Source organism: Chelonia mydas, chromosome 1, assembly GCF_015237465.2.
Source record: "Chelonia mydas isolate rCheMyd1 chromosome 1, rCheMyd1.pri.v2, whole genome shotgun sequence".
Lineage (NCBI taxonomy): Eukaryota > Metazoa > Chordata > Testudines > Cheloniidae > Chelonia > Chelonia mydas.
This window is the reverse complement of record NC_057849.1, coordinates 13,140,101-13,162,311: the sequence shown is the minus strand read 5'-3', so window position 1 is coordinate 13,162,311 and position 22,211 is coordinate 13,140,101. Positions and strand designations below refer to the sequence as shown.

Genomic DNA, 22,211 nt, shown 5'->3' with positions numbered 1-22,211 from the left:
TATGGCTTGGAGAAATGAGAATCTTCCTGTCCCCAGTTAATCTAATGGGCATGCCAGCCAATGCAAATGCTTTAATCTCAATTCGAACTAGGTCTTTGCAGATCATTTTAGCGGGTGGCATGGGGAGGGAGTTGGAGGCTGCTGCAGGGAAAGAAATGCAGGTGGGAAAAAGGAGAAGAAGAGACACATCCACGGGAAGGAGGGAATTAGACAAGGGAGGGTGAGGAAGAGATAAAGGGGAGAAATAGGAGTGGTCAGTATTAACCACTGTGGGACACTGAATGTGACATCATTAATACAGAACACCCACTTGCAGTCTAGTTACTGTATACAGGCCAGATTCTCCCCTTGATCTTAGGGCAAAGCTCCCATTAACACCAGTGCATGGAGGTGAATAAAGAGTCCTACGTTTATACCCTGGCTCACAATTAATAGTGGAACTGGCCCCGCCCCATGGAGTGAGTGTCTGTGCTGGCTGTGAACCAGCCACCTGACCTGATGGAAAGGCCCCTGATGCCATGCCATCACTGCGGTGCTGAGACACCCAGTCCCACCAGTTCGAATGGTAGAGCAGTGCCACACTTGTACTTGAAGCCTGTAAACTCACTGAGCTTCTCTCCTCCCTTCTTTCATCTGAGAGCAGGAATGTTTTTCCCAGGCCCTGCTGTAGAGGAGCCATAGTGTCAATATTGACAGGCATGAATGACCCGTCTGTTGGACTGACTGGAGGAGGTTCAGAGAGCCCCTTGATTGCCTGCCAAAGCCCTTGGAGGCTGGGAGCTGGGCTGGCAGGCAGCCACTTGTCCTGCCTAGAGCATAAGCCATTCCTGGTCACTGTCTCTTCCCCACTGCTGGGCAGGACTGACTCAAAGACTGGTGGAAGGGGGAAGCCCTTCATAAAACCAAGGTGGGGGTGGGGATCATTGCACTGAATCTTCTTGGGGCAGGTGCATTGTGATGGGATCCCCAGGGTACAACCTGGAACTGGGGTACCGCTGTGCCCCCTTAACTCTCCAGCCTGGGCTCTCTCACAATGCTTTGCTAGTGACAAGCAGCAGACAGCCCACCACCACCCTGCTTCTTCCTGCCCCTGCCCCGCCTCCCCCCCCCCGCCTCTTCCCCACCCAGTTCTGCCCCCGAGCGCACTGCGCCCTCACTCCTCTCCTCTCCTCTCCCCTCCAGCGCCTCTTGATGCCATGAAACAGCTGATCCGTGGCAGGTGCTGGTGGGAGAGGAGAAGGTTCTGGTAGGGGGGTTGCCGGTGGCCACCGCTCACTTCCTCACCCCCCACCTGCCTCACAAAGGGGGAACCATCTGAGACTGTGCTAAGGTGGTGATTGCACTTTACGACTGTGAACACCTGTACTACGGTAATGCCTAGTGGCCCCAATCAGAGATTACGACCCAGTTATGCTAGGTCCTATAGAACACAGAGGAAGAGTCATCCTCTACCCCAAAGGGTTTACGATCCATGTCTGGGAGGGGCAGCAGGTGGGTACGACACACAGCTGGGGAAGCACAAGGTGACAATGCAATGGTTTGGGTGCCATGGTGACATCGATGCAAACACGGCAGGCAGTGTGTAAACTAGTGAGACTTCATGTTGGCTGCCTTTTTATTTTCGGTAACCAGAGAGTAAGTAACTGGGAAGGGAATGACTAGTTCCACACTCCTCCCTAGTTTAACGTATTCCTAGGAACTGACTGTGACCAGCTTTGCAAACAGGGTCATTTTTACTGGCAGAAATGCAAAGCTATTTTAAAGACAGTCCGTCATACACCTTTCCCCTGCAAATTACTCCAGTCATTTCCTGATGCCACTAATTACAGACCCTTCTCCTTAGTCTGGGAAGAGGACTGTAAATGAAGTACGCTCCCTCACAGTGTCTGTACTCTCAATGAGCTTGTTTCTTCAGCTATCTTAGCTTGTTTTCAGAGTAGCAGCCATGTTAGTCTGTATCCGCAAAAAGAACAGGAGTACTTGTAGCACCTTAGAGACTAACAAATTTATTTGAGCATAAGTTTTCATGGGCTACAGCTCACTTCATCGGATGCATAGAATGGAACATATAGTAAGAAGAGATATATATATACATACAGAGAACATGAAAGGGTGGAAGTAGCCATACGAACTGTAAGAGGCTAATTAATTAAGATGAGCTATTATCAGCAGGAGAAAAAATTTTTGTAATGATAATCAAGATGGCCCATTTAGACAGTTGACAAGAAGGTGTGAGGATACTTAACTTAGGGAAATAGATTCAATATGTCTAATGACCCAGCCACTCCCAGTCTCTATTCAAACCCAAGTTAATGGGATCTAGTTTGCATATTAATTCAAGCTCAGCAGTTTCTCCTTGGAGTCTGTTTTTGAAGCTTTTCTGTTGCAAAATTGCCACCTTTAAGTCTGTTACTGAGTGGCCAGAGAGGTTGAAGTGTTCTCCTACCGGTTTTTGAATGTTATGATTCCTGATGTCAGATTTGTGTCTATTTATTCTTTGGCGTAGAGACTCTCCGGTTTGGCCGATGTACATGGCAGAGGGGCATTGCTGGCACATGATGGCATATATCACATTTGTAGATGTGCAGGTGAACGAGCCCCTGATTGCTTGGCTAATGTCCTATGATGGTGTCACTTGAATAAATATGTGGACACAGTTGGCAACAGGCTTTGTTGCAAGGATAGGTTCCTGGGTTAGTGTTTTTGTTGGGTGGTGTGTGGTTGCTGGAGAGTATTTGCTTCAGGTTGGGGGGCTGTCTGTAAGCGAGGACTGGTCTGTCTCCCAAGATCTGTGAGAGTGAGGGATCATTTTTCAGGATAGGTTGGAGATCTTTGATGATGCACTGGAGAGGTTTTAGTTGAGGGCTGAAGATGACAGCTAGTGGCGTTCTGTTATCTTTGTTGGGCCTGTCCTGTAGTAGGTGACTTCTGGGTACTCTTCTGGCTCTGTCAATCTGTTTCTTCACTTCAGCAGGTGGGTATTGTAGTTGTAAGAATGCTTGATAGAGATCTTGTAGGTGTTTGTCTCTGTCTGAGGGATTGGAGCAAATGCGGTTGTATCTTAGAGCTTGGCTGTAGACAATGGATTGTGTGGTGTGTCCTGGATGGAAGCTGGAGGCATGTAGGTAAGTATAGCAGTCAGTAGGTTTCCAGTATAGGGTGGTGTTTTTGTGACCATCGCTTATTAGCACAATAGTGTCCATGAAATGGACCGCTTGTGTGGATTGGTCTAGGCTGAGGTTGATGGTGAGATGGAAATTGTTGAAATCATGGTGGAATTCCTCAAAGGCTTCTTTTCCATGTGTCCAGATGATGATGATGTCATCAATGTAGCGCAAGTAGAGTAGGGGCGTTAGGGAACGAGAGCTAAGGAAGCGTTCTAAGTCAGCCATAAAAATGTTGGCCTACTGTGGGGCCATGTGGGTACCCATAGCAGTGCCGCTGACTTGAAGGAATATGTTTTCCCCAAATGTGAAATAGTTGTGGGTGAGGACCAAGTCACAAAGTTCAGCCACCACGTTTGCCATGATATTATCAGGGATACTGTTCCTGCTGGCTTGTAGTCCATCTTTGTGTGGAATGTTGGTGTAGAGGGCTTCTACAGACATAGTGGCGAGGATGGTGTTTTCTGGAAGATCACCGATGTCTTAGCTCTGAATTTGGTGCCTGATTGGCAGCCCTGGGGAGCAAAGGCCTTGTTTAGCCACAGAACAGGTACAGCAGGGACAAAAAGCAGGACCAGCTGTTGAGCCTGGCCTAGAATGACCCCTTCCAGGAGCAAGGGGAGCTTAGCTGTAGCCTCTCTGCTGAGACTGGAGCCTACGTGTGAACACACCTCTTCCTCTCTAGCAACTCGACTGAGACCCCTTTGCTGCAGGCCCCCAAACAGCTGGGAGTTGGCTATGAAGCCAGTGAGAGAGATCAGCCAATTACAGACAGCTCAAGAGGCAGACCGGGCTAGCTGGCCCTGCCATTCATATCTCTTTATAAATACAGACATGACTGGGCAAATGTGTCTATCTATAAACCTCATTATCCATTGGATTGTGTCTTTCCCCCCCCACCCCTTCATCCGTTGCTCATCTGCTTAGCTTGTAAACGATTCAGGGAAGGGGTCAGGGGCTGGACTAGATGACCTCTCCGGGTTCCTTCTAGCCCTACGTTCCTCTGATTCTGTGTCTTCAGAAATGCATGCGCAGCGCCTAGCACCCCAGGCCCCGATCCTGATGAAAATCATGACCAATGCTCTGCTTTAGACCAGTTTGTCTGCCCCAAGCCAGATCAGCAACCAATTGGTTGCTTAGATCCCGATCCTGCAACCCGCTGAGTGTCCTGACTGCCGTGGGCACCATCAGAGTCAGGTCATGCATGGCTGTAGGAATGGCAGTGGGGTGGGAGCTGGGGCCAGTGAGTTTGTTGCAGTGGGCACACGGCCCCTTGCATTGGGCCCTACAGCTGTTGTTGACTTTGGTCCAGAGGTTTGCTAGGCCTTTGGCAACCCGGATCCTGCTTTGAGAGCTCCCAGCAGCATTGTGCTGTCCGCGCACTGTCAGTTCACGCCCCTGGTACTTGAGTGTGCATGAGTTGGAGGTGGGGGTTTAATGGGGGTTGTATCCTCTTTTGGTGCCTCTCTGGAAAATCAAGGATCCCCGAAAGGCAGCGTCCCTGTCCACCGAATCCTCAGGAGCCTGGTGTGTAACTTCCCAGTGATTTGGGGGAGAATGGAGGAGAGAAAAACCCTGCCTTGGCGTGGAGGAAACCAAGCTGAGTGTCCTCTCTCTCTAGCGCTTGTACCTGATGCTGCCCGGTCCGGGGAGACCTGCTGTGTATTTCGAGGTAGAGAAACAGAAAATTACATGGTCTGGGCTGTTCAAAGAATCTGTTCCCTGCGAGATGAATAGCATCGCTGTGCCGGGACCTGGTGCCAAGTCACATGCTTTCACTTTAACTACGTGCACACTCAGCGCTCTGGGCTTGTTGTCTTCTCTCGGCTGAGGTGGGGAGAGCGTTTTCGGGGTGATCTGTTGTGTACAAACCTGCAGGATCCTAAGGGGCTTAGGGGTCTGTCCATCAGGTATCCACCCCTGGGAGTTCATGTCCAAGCTGAGCTTGACTTAATCTTATCGTCTCCTGAGGCAAATGCACTGGGAGATGGTGGAATCTCCATCCGTAGAGGTTTTTAACGTCAGGTTTGACAAAGCCCTGGTTGGGATGATTTAATTGGGGATTGGTCCTGCTTTGAGCAGGGGGTTGGACTAGATGACCTCCTGAGGTCCGTTCCAACCCTGATATTCTACGATTACTGGGCAGTTTACTGTGTGGGCAAAAGACGTGGAAAAAAGAAGTTTGTTCTTTATGAACAATCAAGGCTGCGTCTTCCAGGAGTTCCCAATCCTGCCTCTATTTTATTGCCCACAATCAGCAGGTTGCAAAATTGTCAGTGTGATTACTAGTGAATACCAGGGACAGCCCCTGCAAATCAGGCAGCTCTTGTTTCGATAGCTTTGGCCTGATTTTCCCCCCCAAAGTGCTGAGCTTCTGGGGCTGCCGCTGGCTCGGCACATGCTCAGCGCCTTGCAGGATCAGGTCTTGTATGCTCAGAAAGCACCAGCTATCTAGCAGGTGGGGTTCCAGTTGCCTAAATGAGCAACAGTTGCCCTGGTGTGAATGGTTCCTACTAGCCCTTAACTCAGAGTTTCTCCCTGGGGATGAATACCTGCCCAGCCTGTGGCTAAGGGGGCTCATTCTGAGGGCTTCACTCCCCTCTTTTCCACTCTTTACGACAGCTGTAGCTTGGTTCATTCACTCGGTAGTGACACAGATAGCCTGCCCAGGTTCAGTGGGTCCATCCCAGAGGAATAACAAAGTGCTTTCCAGCAGGATGTCCTCCCATTGCGATGTTCCTAATAAACCTTTCAGCAAGTCAGCTCAGATTTCCACGAAGCTGGACTGGGGCCTTCTGCAGGGTTTGGGTGTCCTTCTGGGCTGACGTGCTGCCAAGATCCTCTCGGCTGCATTCGCTGTGCTTCGGCCAGCTTAGAGAGTGCCCCTGTCTCTGCCACTCTGCCCTTGAGCATGAAAGGCAGGGATGGAGCGAGCGTGGCCAGGTACCGAGGTTTTGAACTGGAAAGTCCGGTCGAAAAGGGGTCCTGAGAGTGTCCGGTCAGTCTTCTGACTGGACACCCAGCGTCTGGTTACTGCAGGCGGGGCAGGTGCGGAAGCGCTGGGTCATCACCCAAGCCAGCTCCTACTCAGCCAGGGCCACCTCCGACCTGCGTCGGGCGGCTGCAGCTCCCAGCCCTGGCGCTGCAGGTGAGTCCCTTCTGACCCGGTCGGGGGTGGGGGCAGGTGGCAGGGGAAAAGCAGCGAGTGGATGTGGAGTGGCAGCCTGCTCAACCCATGAAAGGCCAGCTGGGAGCATTACATCGGCAGAACAAACACCAATTGGCCAGAAATATCATAGGCGCGGGATGCTGAGCGCTGATTTTAGGGGACGAGAGCAGGCTCCCTTGACCCTCTTTTCCCTTTGGGCCAATCCAGTTACAAATGCTGCCCCTCTGGCTCCCTTTTGGCATCTTACAGACTCGATGCTGGCACAGCACACGCCCCCTCCAACGCCGCCCGCCCCCCACATTTATTCATTCTTTTTGGCCTCCAGCCTGATCGAATTTCGATGTTTCCATGGCAACCCGGTGTCCCGTAGCAACCTTCTCCAGCGGGTGAGCTGCCTGGGGAGGCTGAGCTCTGAGCTGGAAGGCAGGAATGCAGGACGCTACTCGAAGGAGGAGAAAACCGAGTTTTTTAAGGCCATGAACCTTGGCCCTGGCTGGTGGGGCTCTGCTGAGCCAGGGAACACCTATTAGACAGATTAGCCACGCCCCTTTGAGCCGAACAGCCCCCACGGCTGGCAATTTAATTGTCCTCCTTATTAATCAGGTGGCTGTGCCCATCCCGTTGGACTTTCCTTAATCTCCCTCCCGCTGCGTCCCCTCGTCACATGTGCGATGCCCATGGCATTTAAGGGAGAGCAGGCGAGCAAATATTTTGCTTTGCAGGGGGTTTGCCTGTTGTTCAGAGAAGCTCTGGTGGATTGCAGGGGCTGAACGGGCCATTTCACAGGGAACTGAGTGACATTCTTCTGGTTTGTGCTTTCCTGGTGGCCTCTGGGCTGAGTATGGGGGGCTGCTAAGGTGGAAAGCAGGCTATGAGATACCAGTGGGGATGGCACAGGAAAAAGGCCCGTTCTGCAGACCAGGGCTCAGATCCCGCTTCCTCCTCCACACATACCACTCCCTACATCTTCAGGGCATGGGGAGGCCCACAATATAGCAGAGTTGCTGAGGTTCCCCTGTACGGGGGACAAGATCAGAGATCCGTAGTGAGGGGTTGGTTGCTAAAGAGAGGCAGTGTGGCCTAGTGGATAGTCCGCTGGGCTGGAAGTCAGGAGTCCTGGCTTTGCCACTGGCCTGCTGAGTGACCTTGGGCAAATCACTTCGCCTCTCTGTGCCTCAGTTTCCCCATCTGTGAAAAGAGGGTAATGATACTGCCCTCCTCTGAACTCCTCCCCTTTGAGATCTATGGATGAAAAGGGCTATATAAGAGCTAGATGTTATTTGTTATTTCACAGATCCTTCCATTCCTTACCCCAGGGCGGTGGAGGACACTGCAAAGTTGCAGAGGATACTTGAACTAGTGACAGGACAGAACTCCCCTCCGATTGTGTGTACATGGGATTCCTTTAACCAACAGATGCTCTTGTTCAACCAATCACTTACCAAGTCTCTTGGTTCTTTCTTTCTTTCTTTCTTTCTTTCTTGGATACACTGCACTCTTTCTGTCCTTTGTCTGACAGTCTTCAGTGTCTCTTTTCGTTTGCTCTCCCTCCATTGCCCTCATCTTTCCCTCTTTTTTTCCCCTTTCATTTCACTGTGTTCTTTACTCACTTCTGGGTATTTTGCATCTCTCCTATCGCCTCCCACTCCACACACTTGAAAATTCTCTCTTTCTCCCCAGCACTTCCCTTTTTCTAACATATCCCATCAGTCTCGCTACCACGCACATCCCTTACCCAGATACCACTTGGAAACTTTTACCAGATTCCAAATAGTCACAGGACTAACCCTAATCACCACCCCCTAATAGGAAAGAAGTGGTAGGCCCCCCTTGTCCAGAGGCAAAGGCTAGGTGAGAAACCAACAGACCTAACCTCCTCCTCCTCCTCCCTCTTAGCTTCTGGCTAAAGAGAGGATACTGGGATTCCTATTAGTGTCTTATCCCTAGATTCTACCATTTTCTCTGAGTTCCCTGCCGGTAGAGCTTCCTGTTTGCTGCCACTAGGGCGGTGACAAGGTGTTTTCTCTACTGTATTCATCCTGTAGACTCATTGTTTCCTCCTCCAATGCATGACCTTAGCTGTTGCTCACACTGTGGTTTTCCCAAGCAGCACCAACAGCAGAGTGAAGTTGATGTGATTGTGGTCAGTTTTCACTTTGCTGCAGCTTGGGAAAAGCCCTGAGCAGCAGCAGAGGCACTGGAGCTGTCCATCTGCAGACTCAGGAAGATGGCGCTCCATTGCTTTACACTCTGGGCCTATCTGGGAGGGCTTCTTCAGACCATAAGGGCTAGAAGCTTCTTTGTCTTTTTTTTTTTTTTTTTTAAGGTAGCTGTTGATATCCCTCTCCTGGGGAAGAGTCCTCCTTGCCTGGGGAGAGTGGATTCCTCAGGCCTTACTTACCAGTCATATAGCCCATTTTTTTCATTTTTAAAGTCCCTCACTGTGGTTTTCTTCATGGACACAGAGAGACAAAGCTACAGCTGCAGCTTGTCTCCAGAGAGTTATTTAACACTCCTGGAAAAAAACCCAAAACACAATAGCTGTGAGATGAACTTTAGCAAACAAGGACAGAGCCCGAGAGCAGATTCTTTATTTGATTTTTTTTCTTTATAATTAAAATTTTATTGCATTTTAAATGAAACAGCCCATGTTTACACCAGGGCCATTCAGATGGCCCGACAATAGAATGCAAACACAAATGAGCAACGGATCACGGAATTGAAACGTTCCACAATCACTTGCTCTCCAAGGAGTGACTCATGCTGCGTTGTTGTTTATTTCTGTAAATATATGTTTTCCAGCAAGCGTGCTTGGCAGCTGTAAGTACTAGGAGTATAGGCAAAGAAGGACACATTCTTACTTGAGCATGTGTGTGGAGATGGAGTGCAGGTTATCAACTAGAATACAGATCGGGAAGTCCGGATTTCTGGGTTCAACTCCCAGGTCTACTGCTTTCTAGCGACGTGAACTTGGGCAAATCCTTTAACTTCTCTGTGCCTCGGTTTACCTTTGCTAAATGGCTGTAACAATACTTTATCTTATAGGAGTGCTTTGAAGATTAATTCCGTTTTAGATACATTACCCTAGAATCTGAGCGCCTCACAATCTTGAGTGTATTTATCCTCACAACACCCTGGTGAGGCTGGGCAGTTGTATTGTCCCCATTGTACAGATGGGCAACCGAGGCACAGCCAGGCTATGTGATTCGCCCAAGATCACACAGGAGTTCTGGGGTGGAACAGGGAATTGAACCTAGGTCTCCATTAGGACCCTAGTCACTGGGCCATCCTTCCTCTCTAGTCGTGTTTATAGAGTGTGGTGAATGAAAAGAACTAAGTGACCCCCGACCCCCCCCCACACACACACCTGCCCCCTAATCTGGTACATCAATGCAGCTTTGTTTTATCACCACAAAGCAGCCCTAATCCAGGTCCAGCACATTGAAGATTTTCCCAGGATAGGGGGATTCTTGGGTGCCATAGGACTCCCATAGTGGCTCCTCTGCAGCCACTCGTCACCCGGTGTCAGGTTCATGGGTAGGTAAAAGGATTGTGGACAAATGTCCCTACACGCCAGCAATCCCTGACTGCTCTGACCTACTTAGCCAGGAACATGCCTAGGATTTGTTCCTGGCTAAGTGTGTAAAGTTGGTTTACAGCTGTACTAAGTGCAATCTGGTTATCATAGAATATCAGGGTTGGAAGGGACCGTAGGAGGTCATCTAGTCCAACCCCCTGCTCAAAGCAGGCCCAATCCCCAATTTTTGCCCCAGATCCCTAAATGGCCCCCTCAAGGATTGAACTCACAACCCTGGGGTTAGCAGGCCAATGCTCAAACCACTGAGCTATCTCTCCCCCCCTCATGCACTGATTCCTCACATCTTACACCAATGCAGGGCAGCTACTCCCGTGCATCAAAAATGTGTGGGCAGAGCCAGAGTTATTTCCTTCCTCACCCCAATTCTCATGTCCCTCAGTGGGAGTTGTAGGTATGGGTATGCAAGGAATGCAGGCTCAGGCCCTGGGGGGTAAGCCCACTAGTTGCGGGTTGACATCATCTTTGGTAAATACAGCCTGAGGAAAGGCTGACATCCTGCTTGAGTTAAGACTGAAAACGAATTCTGGAGCCCCAGCCTGACTCACAGTTTGGCACGATTTAGAAAAGGCATCTTTAGGAACACGGGTAATTGTAGGTGGTCCTTGTGCCTTGGAAGTAACAACAGCTGGAGCTGCTCTGGACAGAACCTGAGAATGAAACGGAACAGGATGGAGCTCGCAAACAAGGGCTCTCCTCTCTCTTGCTGTGCTAACTGGATTGACTCTTGGAGGGGCTCTGTTTTCTTGTTCTGATCCACATAAAGTCATGTAGTTAAGTAAAGGCATGGCTGGCCGGCTGCATTTTGAGAGATATACCGGAGACCCAGTGTTGAAACAGCAGGGGCATATTGTCAGTTAGGACTGAGATGTATTGGCAGCTGCTGGTCAGAAGTGAGGTTGCATTGTCAGGGCTATAGGTGGGTTCAGGTCTTGAGTAGCAGAGAGAGCTGTGGATTGTGGTGTACCTGCATAATGTGTTAACTTCCTCAGCACCTACCCACACTAGCTATGTCTGGTTTTACTACAGAGAATTCTTTCCTGGGGGGCTGGCTGGTGGGTCACCCACATGCTCAGTGTCTAGCTGATTGCCATAGTTGGGGTTGGGAAGGAATTTCCCACAGGTCAGATTGGCAGAGACCTGAAGGGTTTTGGGGGTTTTTTTGCCTTCCACTGCAGCATGGGGCCCGGGCCACTTGCTGGTTTGAAGTAGACCAGCGGTTCCCAAATTGCGAGTTGCACCTCTAAATGGGGTTGCGCCATCAGCAGAGGGGGTCGCCGCAACCCCTACTGTGCGGAGGAATTCATTTTTCCCTACATGGCCTGACCTCACAAGTACGGTGCGTGTGAGGTCACACTGTGCGAAGGATGCTGTTTTGCAGAGCAAAATGGTATCCCCCATGGTGCGTGCGAGGTCATGCTGTGTGCGGGACGTGGTATTGCTCTTCAAAATGGCCTCCTCCATGCTGACTGGAGTCCTGGCAGGAAATATTTAATTAAAATGGGATCATGCCGGTAAAGAGTTTGGGAACCCCTGAACTAAAGTAAATGGTGGAGTCGCTGTAACTTGAAGTCTTTAAATCATGATTTGAGGACTTCAGTAACTCAGCCAGAGGTTGTGGGTCTATTACAGGAGTGGGTGGGTGAGGTTCTGTGGCCTGCAATGTGCAGGAGGTCAGACTAGATCAGGGGTGGGCAAACTTTTTGGCCTGGGGGCCATATCTGGGTATGGAAATTGTATGGCGGGCCATGAATGTTCATGAAATTGGGGGTTGGGGTGAGGGCTCTGAGCTGGGGATGTGGGCTCTGGGGTGGGGCCGGGTATGAGGGGTTTGGGGTGCAGGAAAGTGCTCCAGGGTGGGGGGTAGGGCTGAGGGATTTGGAGTATGGGAGGGCACTGCGGGTTGAGGCAGGGGGTTGGGGTGCGGGAGGGTGTAAGGGTTCTGGCTGGGGGTGCGGGCTCTGGGGTGGGGCCAGGGATGAGGGGTGTAGGAGGGGGCTGTGGGCTGGAGGTGGAGCAGAAGGGTGCGGAGTATGGTGGGGGCTCCGGGCTGAAGCAGAGGGTTGGGGTGTGGGAGGGAGTACGGGCTCTGGGGTGGGGGTGCGGGTTCCGGGGTGCGGCCAGAAATGAGGGGTTCAGCGTGTGGGAGGGAGCTCCGGGCTGGGGCAGGGGGTTGGGGCATGGGAGGGGGTCGGAGGTGCAGGCTCCGGGCACGCTTACCTCAGGCAGCTCCCGGAAGCAGAGGCATGTCTCATTTCTGGCTCCTACGCGGAGGCACGGCGCCAGCCAGGCAGCTCTGCATGCTGCTCCGTCTGCAGACAACACCCCTGCAGCTCCCATTGGCTACGGTTCCCGGCCAATGGGAGCTGCAGAGCCGACTCGTGGGGCGGGGGCAGCATGTGGAGCCCCCTGGCTGCCCCTACGCATAGGAGGTGGACGGGGGACATGCCGCTGCTTCTGGGAGTCGCACGGAGCCACGGCATGCACCGAGCAGGGCAAGCCCCCACCCAACTCTCCGACTGCAGCACCGGAGTGGCGCAAGCCCCCAGTCCCACTCCCCGGCTGCAGCGCTGGAGCAGCACAAGCCCCTGACCCCGCTCTCTGGTGGGAGGGCGGGATTAAAAGGTCTGATGGGCCGGACACAGCCTACGGGCTGTAGTTTGCCCGCTCCTGGACTGTATGATCATGATGGTCCGTTGTGGCCTTAAAGTCTAGGAGTAGGACACGTGCTTGGGAGAGCAACTACCTTCATTCACAAAAGTCAGTCAGTCTTTATCAAGCAGTTGAGCTGACTCTCCATTCCATAAAAATAACCAGCAAACTCTTGGATCAGGAGTAGGTCAGGCATTTTCCCCAAGAATTCTGACTTGTTTTCCTTTGAACTCAGCCACACAGCACAAAAATATGTTAAAGTGAAGGCTGCCATCTGTCACCTGCAAATTTAAATATCAGGGGATTAATTACTTTATTCAGCATCTGGTCCAGATGACTGCATTCTTCCTGCTAGCTTTTTTAATGCATGGTTTTAGCATTAAGTGCTTGATTTTTCAGGTGATCTGTAAAAGTGCACCTCCCTTGTGGCCATTTAAGAGTCACATGGACTTTTTGTGAGCCTCAGGGCAGTTTTTGCCAGTTTAGGTAATTATCAAATGTAAACCTAACATTATAGAGTGGACAAATTATAATTATTCAATTTCTGCCCTTATCCAGTTGTTATGCACGATTAAAGCAGCTGCTGCAGTTCACCCCAGAGGTGGCTACATTACCATGGTGGGTAGATGAAGTGATCCCTCTATTTTATTTATACCAGCATCCCCATCATCACTCCTCTAGGTGCACAGAGTGGGGATAAGCAGTAAGTGTTAATGGGGCGTTGTTTGCTCCCACCGGTGGGCAGGGTGGTCTTGTGGAGCCCAGGGAGTGAGGCGACACAGGAGTGGAGAATGATTTTATTTGAACGTGGTGTTTGACCCTGTAGCAGTTTGGGCGGGGGTGGGGAGTGTTTGCTCTGGCTGAGATGGTAGCAGGAGGTTAGTGTGGTTAGTGTAGAAGGGGGAATGGGCTGGTTTCAGCTCTGCAGTCACCAAAGCTGAGTTCCTCTGGGCACAGAGTATTTGCAGAGCTGCAGATGCGGGGTTTCCACTGGGGCTTTGTCCCTATTGGTGTAATGTGCCGTTCAAGTCCGGCCCCCAGCCACTATGTAGATGGAAGGGTTGGATGCATGGCTGAGTGGCATTAGCAGCAATCCCTTACCTGTTGTGTGGCCTTGGACAGGTCTCTTAGCCCCTCTGTGGTCTCCATTCTCTGCTGGGCTCAGCTTCATTCCATCTGCTCAGAGCAGCTGGGCTGGTGGGGGAGACTAAGGTAGCTCTAAGCTCCATTCCCACCTCTCCCGGCCCTGGTGCCAGCCAGGGGCTGGAACGCCCTTCTGATAGGTGAGATTACAGCAGTCTCAGGGCTGCTCTAATGTGCGGCTATCTGGAGCAATTCCCTGGGGATCCTTCTGCCAGCCAGGAACCACTAATCTGATGTGCACTCTGGCCATGCCCATACACACCCCTGGTCTGCCCAACACCACCTACATGCAGGCATGGGGCAGGTGGCATTCCCAGAAGCTGGCTATAATTCATCATCAGGAGATTCCCCTACAGCAGGGCATCTTTACTTCCCCTTTCTCCCTTCGTAGTGACACAAAGGGGACTTAGCCAGGGCTGAGGCCTTAACTCACTGATGCCTGTGGTGCATTTTGAGATCCAGGCGCCAGCAAAATGCCAGGAATTAATAGAATTCTCTTTCTGCATGGTGGAATGCAATAGAGATCTTAGATGCACAAACAGGGGACTGTCAAGTAGGAGTAGAGAGATTATTTTACCTCGGTATTCGCCACTGGTGTGACCACTGGTGGAATACTGTGTTCAGTTCTGGTGCCCACAGTTCAAGAAGGCTGCTGATAAATGGGAGCGGGTTCAGAGAAGAACCCTGGGAATGATTAAAAAACCTGCCTTCTAGTGATAGATTGAGCTCTTTGGGTCTATGTAGCTTAACAAAGAGAAGGTTAAGGGATGACTTGATCACAGTCTGTAACTATAGGGAAACAAATATTTGACAGTGGGCTCTTCTGTCTAGCAGAGAAAGGTGTAACATGGTCCAATGGCTGGAAACTAGACAAATTCAGACTGGAAATAAGCTGTACATTTTTGACAGGGAAAGTTATTAGCCACTGTAACAATTTACCAAGGGTTGTGGTGCATTCTCCATCACTGGCAATTTTAAAATCAAGATTGGATGTTTTTCAAAAATATCTGCTCTCAGAATAATTTTGGCCTATGTTACACAGCAGGCCAGACTAGATGATCACACTGGTCCCTTCTGGCCATGGAATCGATGAATTTTAATATTTTCCAGTTTCTTCCAGCACTGCTGAGAAAGGGATATGGGCAGGGAAAGGAGCAGTTAACAGCAGCCTTTTGTAAGCAGCTGAAGACGGGGCTAAAGAGAGAGCTACATCATTGTCTTCTGCGAACACATCTCACAGGAGTGATGCTGTTAGCAGAGAATGGAGCAGAGGGTGTCTCCTACTATGTGTATGTAGTGCACCTCACACAATGGCGCCCTGATCTTGTTTGGGGCCCTTTGGGTGTCAGTATAATACAAGTAACACCAAACTGATCACAGGTCTCCTGATATTTGATGTTTTTCTTAAAGCCCCAGCTTTTGGAGTCCAGAAATCACCTGAGAATCTCAGCTTTCTGCTAAAGAAAACCAAGTTTCTAGCCCTAGAAAAGCTTGAAAATGTGAAGTCCCACAGGTTAAGAAGCCAGAAAGTGGTAAACCCCCAACAACCCAAAATGTATTGGTTTATTTTGTTTTAAATCTCATGATTTTTAAGATTTTGGGAGGCCTGACTCACGATTTTTGAACACTTGAGGTTGGCAGTACTGAATAATACAAAATAATTAGCCATCTGCCAGAACTGCAAAGTTCATATCTGGATCTGAGTTTTTCCACTGATGTGCTTTCCCATCAGGTCCCCCCATGGGTTGTGTGAGATTTTCCCACAGCAACAGAGGAGAGAGAAAAAAAAACTTGGTAAAAGTAAGAAAATGTGATTGTGAAACCACAAGAGGGGACTCAGGGGCAGGTGTAATCCCGGAGGAGAGCTTTAACTCCTTTCTTTGAAAAAAGCTAGATTTCAGGTTGACTGTATCCCTAAAAATCCATTGTTTATATTAACATACTCTCATCATTTGCACAGGAAGGCAAGAAGCAGACCCCAGGAGACCATTGCAGAGACCTACCACAGATCTGCAAACCAAAATATCAAGATATGTTCCCAGTCTGTTTCAGATTGAACCTCAAACCCCTTTGCAGGCTGTTGGATTTCCCTCCTCCCAAACCGTGTTATCCTCCAGCTGCTCATAAATGGGGACCCAGGATGGCTTCATGCAGGAAAGACGTTCCAGGGGGTTGGGTTTAGTCATCCCCCAGTGCATGGGGCAAAGGTCAGAATGTGCTCCTGCCAAGGCTGGATTGTAAAACACGGTCTTATTTTAGGGTGAAATTCACCCCTCTTCAGAAGATGTAGGCACCCCTTAAGCCCATAGGAAAGCTGCAGTTAAGGCTGTATGTGTTACCAGAGAATGTCCTGGGATTGGTTCCATACTCCCCATGGTTCCATCTGTTCAGTCTGATACAAGTGCATCTGGCTTTTCAGACTGCTAAAAGGATGAGCAGTCGGGGGGAGGGGAGGGGAGAGGAGGGTCATAATATTCTTCCAAGCTCCACCTACAATCCAAGCTCCACCCACTCGTGTTGCACAAACAAGATGCTGCTCACAGTAGATTGTGCGGATCTTCATAAAATCAGTACTGCCCACTCTTAACCATTTCCTGGCGGTCTTGGCCAGCTCTGGGGTCAATCTGGCCATGACTGGAGAAGCTCCAGCCCTCTTCTGAATTCTGTCTATGCCTGGGGGTGGGGAGTCCCCTCTGATTGGCTGCCTTCCCCACTTGCCCACCTCCTGGGGAAGAGCAGCCAATCAGTGCAGCTAGGGGAGGCTGGCAGAGCTCTTCCCCAGTCAGGAGCCAAGAGATTTTGGATAGGGGCTGGAAGAGCAGAAAGAGCCCAGCCGCTCAGGGAGACCTTGATCCTCCCCTCCTGTGAGCGGTGAGTCAGTCTGGTCTCTGTCACTCCCTGCACCACCAGGCGTGGGACAGGGGGTAAGTGGAATGGAACTACCCGCCCAGTCCGGGGGGCAGGGGGAGGGCAGAGGGGAGGATTGTGGGGGCAGAGGGGAGAGTTGTGGGGGCAGAATCAATGTAAAGGTTAGTGGGGCAGAGTTAATTGCTGGGCCGGGGCGGGTGTAGATGTGGGGCTGGAGGGGACACAGAATGAATGAATTAAAATGTTGGGGTTTGGGGAGAAGCTGGAGATTTGGCCCCATCATGCAGCCGCGAGAGCTCCTGCAGTGGAACCTGGCTCGCTGTACTCTATACATCCGGGGAGTTGGCAGCACTAATTGTGCGCATATTGGAGTATGAACATAAAAACCCTGCCACAATTAGGACCCTCTTTTTGTTTTGTTTGTACAGCAGCTAGCACAATCTGGCCCCGGTCCATGAGTAGGGCTCCTAGATGCTGCAGTAATACACATATTTAATATAACGTTTGACCCCAAAACTAAGATTTTTTTAAAAAACAACATGTTTTTTTGGGTCTGACTCAGCATCGTTGAACTTTCCAGGTGGGCAGGAGTGGGATCTCATTGCTTTCCTCTCCTCCACGCTTTCAGTAGCATCAAGTTAACAATGGTGATATTTACATTGTCAATGCTGGGCTTCAGAGTTACCACTCTTTGACACAGGGGCCGTTCCCACCTTTCCCAGGGCTATTCTTTCAGGCTGTCTGCAGACTCAGGCAAATCTTGCAGCCTTGGTTACAGTCAGTTCACATGTTGAAGGCTTTGCTCTCAACCACATGAGAGCTGCAGATCTCTGTAAAACAAAAGCTTAGATGCGCCCACCTGGGGAACGTACCGGCTTCCTGAATAGCTGCGAGCCGGTCCAGGTCAGCCCAACCCAGAGCTTCTGGTGAAGTATGGGACCTGTGGCTTTACGAGCACCTACTTATTTACAGTAAGGGCTGGGCTTTAGGTGTGAAGGGGCACACCCTCACTCTAGCAGAGAGGACGCTTAACAAGCTCCTATGGGCTCAGCCAGCACTAACCCGGCCTACCTGTAAGACTTGCCAGGGCTGGAGAAGGAAGTCTGCCACAGCCTGGGGTGCTGACTAGGGAGAAGACTGCTGACCGTGGAGACAGATCAGCAAAGAGGGAGACGGTTGCAAACCTTACCACCCCTGAGGCTGCATGGACCAGGTACAAAGCAGGGTGGGCCAAGAAGAGGGGCTGGAGACAGACCCAGATCCTGATTAAAGACACTATACCAGTTGGTAAGCCACGCCCCAAAGGGGCATCCCAAAAGACTGCCTAAGAGACAGGCCACCTTTGCCTTTCTTTTCTTTTCCTCTGATTCCCCTCTCAAGGCAGAGAGAGAGAAAAGGACCCTTTCTTTGCTTGTGTGTTTTGTTTGGAGAACCCCTCATGTGCTACAAACAGGGGGAGGACATTGTAAACAGCTCAAATCGGGGTTCGGTGGAGACTCAGGGGATCTGAGCAGGTCTGGGTTGGCCCGAGAGCCATTTTTAACCTGGCTTTTTTGTTTGGCACCATCGTACAGTGTTATAATCAGGTTTAGCCACAACTGAGTTGAAAACCGGCTTAATATGCTTAGTGTTTAAAACAATTAAAATGTGCTTAGCGTGCACAGTTGTTTGCCTTCTGCAGATGGGGCCGCGTTCTGTCGGTCTGACTCTGCAGCCAGCAGCCAGAATTTGCTGAGCTTCACACAGGACAAATCTGGGGCCTGCAATCCCCATGTTAGAGCAGCCACTCGTGAACTGCCTCTCTCTCTGCTCCCCCGCCATCAATTTGACGCATCTTGAAGTACCCAGCTCCAGCCCTTGTTATGGAACAGCTGTTATCACACTGTCTAGGCAAAGTGACCATGGTGAAATCATGGCGAAGGACCAGAGAGGAAGCATGGGCTTGTAAGGGGATATGGTGACTCACTATTGGATCACTTGATCATTGCCTTATTCTGTTCATTCTCTCTGAAGCGCCTGGCATTGGCCACTGTCGGAAGACAGAATACTGGGCTAGATGGACCTTTGGTTTGACCCAGTATGGCCGTTCTTATGACTCTGGGTCCAGTCCCCAGCATTGTCAGCAGCTTCTTGTGTGACTTGGGCAAGTCACTTCATCTCTCTGTGCTTCATTTTCCCATCTGTACAACGGGGATAATAATCTCTCCTTTCTCCCACCATTTGTTTAGACTGGAAGCTCTTTGAGGCAGGAGCTTTCCTTTACTCTCTCTGCAGCGCCTAGCATAACGAGGCGCTGATTTTGGTTGGGGCCTCTAAGCACGACCATACTCCGAATAAAGAATGATTGTCACAGAGCCACTGCGGGTTAAATGGTGACACTGCGGCAAATACAAAATCAGGTAGAAGGGACTTAAAAGTAGATCTCTTCAAAACTTAGGGGTCTTAGATCTCAGGCTCATATGAAACTCCCCAGGGATTTGGGTGCCGCAGCCCTTTGGGTTTCAGGTCCGACAAACCTTCCATGTAAAATGAAAAAGACTGTAGAGGAGTTTCTAAACTAAGGGCAGAGGGAAAGCTGACAGGTGCAGAGAAGCACACAGTTCGGACAGACACATGACATAGGGGAGGATTAATTAAAGGGGATACTCTATAGCCTAGCAAAGAGGAGTGATTAGGAGTGGATAAAGTACAGGCAGGAGCTGTAGGGAAACAGTCAAACAAAAAAGAGTCCCGTTCAATTACATCACATGAAGGCAGACAACTAAATATTGACAAATTTTATAAGTGCTTGTACACAAATGCCAGAAGTCTAAATGCTCAGATGGGTGAACTTGAGTGCCTGGTATTAAATGAGGATATTGATGTAACAGGGATCACAGAAACTTGGTGGAACGATAAACAATGGGACTCTGTAGTAACTGGGTACAAAATATATAGGAAGAGTAGGTTGTGCTGGTGGGGGAGTGGCACTATATGTGAAAGAAAACGAAGAATCAAGTATAGTAAAAAATCCTAAATGCATCAAACGGTACCATAGACTCTCTCTGGATAGAAATTCCATGCTTGAATAATAAGAATATAGCAGTAGGAACATACTACTGACCCCCTGACCAGGATGGTGACTGTGATTGTGAAATGCTCAGGGATGCATGCTCAAATTTCTAGACGCCATTATTGACTGCTTCTTGGGACAGCTAGTTTTGGAACGCACAAGTGTCGAGGCAATTTTTACTTTAGTCCTAAGTGGTGCACAGGATTGGATCCAAGAGGTGAATATAGCAGAACCACTCAGTAATAGCAACTGTAATATAATTAAATTTAACATCCTTATAAGAGGGAGAAATCCCAAAGAAACCCACCATAGCAGCATTTAACTTCAAAAAGAAAAACTACACCAAAATGAGGAGGCTAGTTAAATGGTAATTAAAAGGAACAGTCACAAGTGTGAAATGCCTGCAAGCTGCATGGAAACTTTTTCAAAGCAACGTAATAGAGGCACAAACTAAACGAATAACCCAAATAAAAAAGAAACAGTAAGAGGACCATAAAAATGCCACCGTGGCTAAACACCAGAGTAAAAGAAGTGGTTAGAGACCGAAAGACATGCTTAAAAAACTGGCACTCAAATCCTATGGAGGAAAATAGAAAGAAGCATAAACTCTGGCAAGTCAAGTGTAAACGTATAATTAGGCAGGCCAAAAAAGAATCTGAAGAGCAATGAGCAAAAGACACAAAAACTAACAAAAGAAATTTGAAATGTATCAGGAGCAGGAAGCCTGCCAAACAATCAGTGGGGCCAGTGCGTGATCAAAGTGCTAAAGGTGCACTCAAGGAAGACAAGGCCATTGTGCAGAAGCCATCAGTCTTCACTGCAGTGGATGTGAGGGAGATTCCCATACCTGAGCCATTCTTTTTAGGTCTGTCTCAGATTAAGGTGTGCATAGAGGAGGTTTTGGAACAAATTGATAAATTAAAGAGTAATAAGTCACCAGGACCAGATGGGATTCATCCAGGAGTTCTGAAAGAACTCAGATATTAAATCGCAGAACTACTAACTGTGGTATGTAACCTATCACTTAAATCAGCCTCTGTACTCTATGACTGGTGGATACCTAATATGACATTGACTTTTAAAAAGGCTCCAGAGCTGTTCCTGGCAATTACAGGCCTGTGAGCCTAACTTCAGGCAAACTGGTTGAAACTATGTTAAAGAACCAAATTATCAGACACCTAGATGAACACTATATGTTGGGGTAGAGTCAATACGGTTTTTGTAAAGGGAAATCATGCCTCACCAATCTATTAGAATTCTTTGAGGGGTTCAACAAATATCTGGGCAAGGGTAGTCCACTGGATATAGCATACTTGTATTTTCAGAAAGCCTTTGACAAGGTCCCTCTCCAAAGGCTCTTAGGCAAAGTAAGCAGTCATGGGTTAAGAGGGCAGGTCCTCTCATGAATCAGTAACTGGTTAAAAGACAGTAAACAAAGGACAGGAATAAAGGGTCAGTTTTCACAGTGGAGAGAGGTATATAGTGGGATCCCTCTAAGATCTGTACTGGGACCCGTGCTAGTCAACATATTCATAAATTATCTGGAAACATCAGTAAACAGTGAGTTGGCAAAGTTTCCAGAAGATAATACATTACTCAGGATAGTTAAGTTCAAAGCAGACTGCGAAGAATAACAAAGGGATCTCACAAAACTGGGTGACTGGGCAACAAAATGGCCGATGAAATTCAATGTTCATAAATGCAAAGTAATGCACATGGGAAAACATAATCCCAACTATACATACAAAATAACGGGGTCTAGATTCGGTGTTACCACTCAAGAAAGAGATCTTGGAGTCGTTGGGGAGAGTTCTCTGAAACAGCTGCTCAATGTGCAACGGTCGTCAAAAAAGCAAACAGGATGTTCGGAATCATTAGGAAGGGGATAGAAAAAAGACGACTAAGGGGGGATATGACAGAGTTTGTGAAGTCATGAATGGATGTGCAGAAAGTGAATAAGGAAATGTAACACCAGAACCAGGCGTCACCCAATGAAATGAATAGGCAGCAGGTTAAAAACAAACATAAGGAAGTACTTCACACAATGCCCGGTCAACCTATGGAACTCGCTGACAGGGGATGTTGTGAAGGCCAAAAGAATAAATGGGCATGTTGTGAAGGCCAAAAGAATGAGATAAGTTCATGAAGGATACATCCATCAGCGGCTATTAGCTGGGAATAGAATCCGAGATCGGTCTCACTTCCATTTCATTTTAATCTAATAACCTTGCTCTATGGTCTTTCTCTCTTTCTGCATTAACCACATGCCTTGATTAAAATACTGCCAATCCCCACCATTAATACCAAACAGTCCAATTCAGATGGATGTGGACGTATCTGCGGTCACAGAGCTGATTGTGGGTTTTGAGTTGAAAATCTGGCGTTTGGGGAATGTTGGACGGATCTGAGTGGTTACAGCACGTTGCCAATTTATTGTCTGCATTCTGGCATTTGTAAGGGCTGGGTTGTTGGCTTGATTTTTTTCCCCCCTATTTGAAGAAGGGAGCGGATGTGGGTCTCCCCAGCAGGACGTCAAAGAAAAGAGAAAAACCCAGTACTCAGCTAGAT

At 49.2% G+C, this 22,211-nt stretch overlaps 1 protein-coding gene and 1 long non-coding RNA gene across 2 annotated transcripts in view; one reads left to right on the top strand and one right to left on the bottom strand.

Annotated features, from left to right (window-relative positions):
* Positions 1-22,211, top strand: part of ARHGEF17 (Rho guanine nucleotide exchange factor 17) — a 241,683-nt gene that overhangs the window by 80,497 nt on the left and 138,975 nt on the right.
* On the bottom strand, positions 1,647-21,092 carry LOC122462812. The gene is made up of 3 exons (XR_006285627.1): positions 20,943-21,092; positions 10,932-10,936; positions 1,647-1,658 (listed from the first exon to the last, which is right to left on the bottom strand). It is a non-coding gene; the product is annotated as an uncharacterized LOC122462812 (long non-coding RNA).